The sequence below is a fragment of the Aulonocara sp. 'chitande type north' Nkhata Bay genome, linkage group LG11 (assembly GCF_057382095.1).
Source record: "Aulonocara sp. 'chitande type north' Nkhata Bay isolate Kocher_YH1m ecotype deep benthic linkage group LG11, A_spYH_male_GT1.1, whole genome shotgun sequence".
NCBI classification, from domain to species: domain Eukaryota; kingdom Metazoa; phylum Chordata; class Actinopteri; order Cichliformes; family Cichlidae; genus Aulonocara; species Aulonocara sp. 'chitande type north' Nkhata Bay.
Window position 1 is genome coordinate 5,610,186 of NC_141354.1, and position 6,637 is coordinate 5,616,822.

Sequence of the window (6,637 nt, forward strand, 5' to 3'; positions counted from 1 at the left end):
GGCTCACTAAAATGAGCTGGTTCTTGTTTTGTTGCTTTAATTAATTTATTATTAAAAACAATATAAAATTATGCACAAAAGGAATTACTAATGTACAAAAGTGGTTTTATTTATATATGTTTATATATAAATATATGCGGTGGCCCCTAGAGACAAAACACGTACATACTCCAAAACACATTTCTAGGGTTAACTGAACTTCAAAGCAGAGCTACTAGATCACTTAAATTACACAATTGAAAGCATGTGTGTATGGTTTGTGTATTTATACACATGCACTCATATATATTCAAATAATTAAAAAAATGTTCATTTACCTGTTACTACCGCACACCAAATCTGGTCGTTGGTACTTGTTGGCTTGTGTAGCCACGAGGTAACAAAAGCTCAACGCTGCCCCCTAGCATCCTGGAGCACTTCTGTTGTGTTTTGTACGTGTTTTGAGTTTTTATATGCTTCAGAGTTCGTACGTGTTTTGAAGTTTGCACGTGCTTTGTCTCTAGGGGCCACCGTAAATATACTTTTATTTATTCACTCCACATAAAATGTAATAAATAAATCATATAATAGAAAAAACAACTAGTCACAGTTCCACTTTTAACTATTTAAATTTTCAGCTTTTTCCTTTTAAACAAATTTAAAGTGAAACCACACAAAACACTGCAAACCACAACACAATTAAATATAAATTATAATATGAAAACAAAAAGAAGATGCATATTCTCTGTCATATGGACCTGTATGAATAAACTTTCTGAATCCTTTATCATCTGCAACTGAAAATAGTTGTGGATGATTACTATACCTTTCGATGTGACGTTGTTGTCCTTGGCTCTCTTTCTCTCTCTCTCCCTCCCGCTCTGTTCCTGTGCTACTGAGTGTAACTACCGCCCCTCCACCCTCTTCCTAGCGTAAAGCACAAGGCTCGCACGCGGAGTGAAGCGGGAAAAAGTGCGAGAGAGAGAGGGTGAGAGAAAGAAAAAAAACAACCCACGGCTCGCGATAAGGAGCCGGCTCGCGTCGTTCATGTCAAAGATCCGGCTCTAAGAGCTGTTTCGTTCACGACCGACACATCACTACTGACATCACTGGCTGTACTGACATCGCTGGGTTTCAACAGATACATGCAGACACATTTTTAGACTTCAGGTGGTTTTTGAAAAATGAATAATTTAATTATCACAAAGATGGCGTCTGTTATTCCAAGTGCAGTAAAAACAAATCAGCAAATAAGAATCTGAAAAATAATATGAATAAATGAAATGTGTCTCTCCCAGGAGCTGTCTTGAGTGATCTGTTGACTACTGACCTGACCTTATGAACATGGAACTGAGTTAGACACAGCCAATTTCAAAGATCACGACAGAATCGATTGGTTCAATTCTATTTAAGTGCCTGAGCAAAGGCCAGAGGTGAAAGGTCGACCAGACTGCCAGTGAGAAGTTTGGAAGTTCTTCAAACAAGTTACTGCTCACCGAGTGTATAATGACTGTGTAGATGATTCCTGGGCAGGAGGATGCCCCACCAAAATGTGACACACACACAGTGTGTGTGTGTGTGTGTGTGTGTGTGTGTGTGTGTGTGTGTGTGTGTGTGTGTGTGTGTGTGTGTGTGTGTGTGTAAAGCATTGATTTGTTACTGTGTTATTATCTGATAAACTACTGAAAGGTGCAGTAAAACTAAAACTGCCAGGGCGATGTTCATGCACGTTTGTGGACAGCTGGAACATAGCTGCTCGTTGTTATGCTCCACCTAGCACCAGCTTTACTTAAACATGAATAAACCACACCATACGTTATGCTCCACAGTTGATAATTAATAACTCTGTCAAAACATAGACATAAGTTAGAGATCAGAAAGGTAAAGCCAGATCAGAAGCTGCTTTCTGTTTAATGGCCACAGCTGTGGTCCTTCCAATACTTCCTGATTATGTAATGGCTCAATCATTGTATGTTTAATAAAACATAATTTTAGAAACCAAAGTTTTCTCAAGAGATGGAGTAGACCAAAATCAGAGCTCTTAGTAGTTTATTCTTTAGATCAGGGCCCTCAAACCCCTGGCCCCGGGGCCTCTTCTGGCCCGTGTCAGCCCTACTTATGACCCATAGGTTTATGTAAAAAATAGGATGCAATTTGGCCCTTGAAGTTACTTTTTCTGTTAGGGAGGATGTGTTTTTTGTTGAGTGCAACAGTTCTAATGTGTACATTTATGTCTGCATTTTGATTTTGTTAAATACAAACACAATGATAGCAGAAGTGCTGCCACGTGTGTGGACAGAAAGAGACCAGTGTGTTTATTTGGTCAACAAAAGGCTTCAGTTTGTTACGAGGGAGAAAAAAGATTTATGCTCATGTTTGCAGTTTTTCTCTTATTGTACAATATTTGAAATAAAAAAACCTACTTTGTACTACTTGAGCCACTTGAGTATAAATATATATGTATATGTATATATATATATATATATATATATATATATATATATATACATACATATATATATATATACATATATATATATATATATATATATATATATATATATATATATATATATATATATATATATATGTTTATATATATATGTAGGTAGCATGGTGGCACGGTGGTTAGCACTGTTGCCGCACAGCAAGAAGGTCTTGAGTTAAATTCCAACATCAGGCCGGGGTCTTTCTGTGTGGAGTCTGCATGTTCTCCCCGTGTTTGCGTGGGTTCCCTCCGGGTACTCTGGCTTCCTTCCACCGTCCAAAGACATGCAGCTTGTGGGGATAGGTTAATTGGATAATCCAAATTGTCACTAGGTGTGAATGTCCGAATGAGTGTGAATGGTTGTCTGTCTCTGTGTGTTGGCCCTGCGACAGACTGGCGACCTGTCCAGGGTGTACCCCGCCTCTCGCCCTATGACAGCTGGGATAGGCTCCAGTGCCCCCCGCGACCCTGAAAAGGATAAGCGGAAGCGGATGGATGGATGGATGGATAGTTTGAATCTTTGAACTTTCTGCACATCAAGCAAAAATGTAATTATATGCAACAGGCTTTGACTTAAAGAAATTCGTTAACATTTAAACCTATTGTCTGCATATTCCAGTATATAAAATAAAATAATGTTTTGTGTATACACTCACTCTTTCAAATAGATGCAAGTAAAACACAGCAGAAAATGAATAAAATCAAAGATTCAGCAGCTCTTAAATCTATTGTCACCTGTTTAGCAGGAGTGGGGCGGGTGGAGGTTGGCCCGTCACCTAACCCTAACCCTTACTTTACTCATTACTTGAAAAAAGTAATCAAATCACAGAAACACGTTACTTTTAACGTGTAATATCTCTGCATATTACCCATAACTGCAGTTGGAGTTTGAAACCACGATTCCACATGTAATAAATTACATTGGTCTGAATAGTCATTAAGACTTTGGTAAGACAGATGCATTTATACACGTGTGCACACAAACAAGAACAACTGACGTGTTTGGCAAATGCCTCCGACAAGGTTGGAGTGATGACGGCAAGTGTGCAGCACATCAAATAAAATGGTCGCCAAAGTTATTTGTTGATCTACCCGCCTCGACCGCATGAGTTACCATGGAAACTCTGTTTCTGGTCAACTGACCCAGGCCAGAACACCGTACATTCAGCCAATCCAACAACCGCATGCCACTGGGAACTAACTGTCAACAACAGCAAACAGTCCATTCACTGCAAATGTTTACGAGAAGACACCGGCAATAAGGGCTGAACATGCAGAGGAAGAAGCAGATGGACATTAAGGTCTAATGGGCGGCTTCTGGTACGAACCAAGTGTTTTTCATGCTGCCTATCTTCACAGCTGCTCGGCAAAGTCCTGGCACAGATGGCTAGTTGTGAAAGAAGTATCAGGAAACAATTGTCCAGAACAACTGGTAATTTCCTGTTGCTGAGATGTGACAGCTGAGCCTAGATCAGGTACATCCACTGAACATAATACTAATTTTAATATATCAGATGCCTTACAATTATTTATTATTTATATAAATGATATTTGTAAGGCATCTGATATATTAAAATTAGTATTATTTGCAGATGACACAAATATTTTTTGTTCTGGGGGGAATCTAAAGGAGCTGCTGGATACAATTACTTCAGAAATGTGCAAAATTAAAAAATGGTTTAACAGGAACAAACTATCGCTAAATCTAAGTAAAACTAAAATTATCTTATTTGGGAATTCCCTTAGAAATGCACAAGTGCAGATTCATGTAGATGGTGTGGAAATTGAAAGAGTACTTGAACATAAGTTTCTTGGTGTGATTATAGATGATAAATTAAACTGGAAGTCTCATATAAATCATATACATAACAAAATTTCAAGAAGTGTCTCAATCTTGAGTAAAGTAAAACACATTCTGGACCACAAATCACTCCACATTCTCTATTGTTCCCTGATTGCACCGTATTTGAATTACTGTGCAGAGGTTTGGGGCAATACTTACAAATGTTCGCTATCATCAATCTTTATATTACAAAAAAGGGCCATAAGGATAATCCATGAAACTGGTTACAGAGATCATACAAATCCACTATTCTTAAAATCAAAAATTCTAAAATTCACAGATCTGGTTCATTTTCTCACAGCACAAATTATATATAAAGCAATAAATAACCTGCTTCCTGACAATATTCTAAAAATGTTTTCTAAAAGGGAACGGGGATACAATTTGAGGGGGGAATTAAATTTAAAACATCCTCGTATCCGTACAACATTAAAAAGTTTTTGCATCTCTGTGTGTGGAGTGAAGCTGTGGAACAGACTAAGTAAAGATATGAAGCAATGTCCAAGCATGGCGCAGTTTAAAAAGCGGTTTAAGGATATGGTTTTTACAGGGTACAGGGAAAAGGTAGAGATTTGATAGGGTGTTCTTGTCTAATATTTTCATGTGTGTGCGCATGCACGGGTTTGTTGGTATGGGTATATATGTATGTGTATATGTATGTATATGTATGTATGTATGTATGTATGTATATATATGTATATATATATATATATATATATATAAAATTGTAGGTTGTGTATCCTTGAGGTGTTAATGGGGTTATTGAAAATGTGTATATGTGCGTATGTGTGTATATACGTATGTATGGATAGATAGAAACATATATGTGTATATATTAAAAAAAAAATTTACACATAACATATAATGTAATTGCAAGGAGGTATTTCTGTAGTCTATTGATACTAGATAGTGGAAAAGGGGTGGGATTAAATAAGCTTATGCTTCTTCCTGCTCCTTTTTGAACATGGACGTTATTTGGAGTTGTGGTTGCTCGTTTTCCTTTTGTTTGCTTTGTTCATTTGTCTCTTTTAATTCTATTTTTTTTATACTTTTTCAACATGTTCAAAATAAAGATTCAATCAAAAATCAATCAAATCAATCAAACATCAAAAATATACTATCATCATGATTATATATGACAAACTAACAAATCACCATGTCTAATGAGACATGTACGGTGATGACGCCACCAGGAATGATTTTGAACCTTGCAGTAGTCCGTAGCAGTGCTGTGCATTTTGACCTCATGTTTTCTGCTGTCTTAGGTTTTGCTCAGTGAAATGTGAAGTTTCTCTTTATTCAAATTCAGATACTGGAGTGTTTTTGAAACTGAACTATAAAGATTTGGCCGTAACAGCCCACTTCTCTTCATGTCTTCTGGGTTTTTTCTCTGTTCTGTCTGTCTATGCACTAACTGCCACAAACAGCATTGAGGCATCATGAGAATCAGCTGCTGATTTTATCAGCTATTAGCCACTGCATACAAACCCTAACAACTCGTGTGTTCATTCGTGAAACTTTAATCCTCAGCACAAGGGTCACATTCCAAACACTACTACATAATTCAGAGCTTAAATATTTTTGGTAAATTAAACTGCATATTTCAATCTTTTCAGACTGCAATAACCGAAAAACGATTTCTGACTGATATTTTTACGTTTCCCAATTCGCACACAGCTTGCATAAATTTTTATTTGTATACCAACACTATGGAGGTCTCCTTCATTATCTGCATTAGACCAACTTCCTGTTAATCGTTAACCAATATGGCTGGTAGCGCATGTTCTAGACAAGTAGCAGGTACAGGAGGGACCTATGAGATGTGGGAGTGATTACAACATTAATTTATAGTGCAGAGTGCAGAAAGATGTATGAACAGAGAGCATGCAAAGGGATAGATAAAAATGAATGGGACTTTTATCCTCACAGAATGATTGCTTAAGTGCATCGCTTTAGTCTGCACACAAACACAAGGCCCAATAATCTTTAAAAATCTTGTCTAGATTTACACTCTGTCCCTTAATTTCCTCTGTAATGGATCCCTGATTGTCGTGGAGGAACAACCCACCATCCCAAGCCCAACCCAAGCAGTGTGGTGGCCCCCGAGGGCAGGCTGGTGGTCCTTGGCCAGTGTTTGTGAAAGGGCCCCAAGCTGCATGCACCGTGGCAAATGAGGCGCGTGACTCATCAGACCAAACATGGGATTAGCTGGTAATGATCTGGCAAATGGTTTTGAAATTGTAATTATCTGGCCTTCAGCTGGATCTGCTAGGAGGCAGGGACACATAGAAGGACTGACAAAAAAGGAGATAGAAAGGAAAATTATA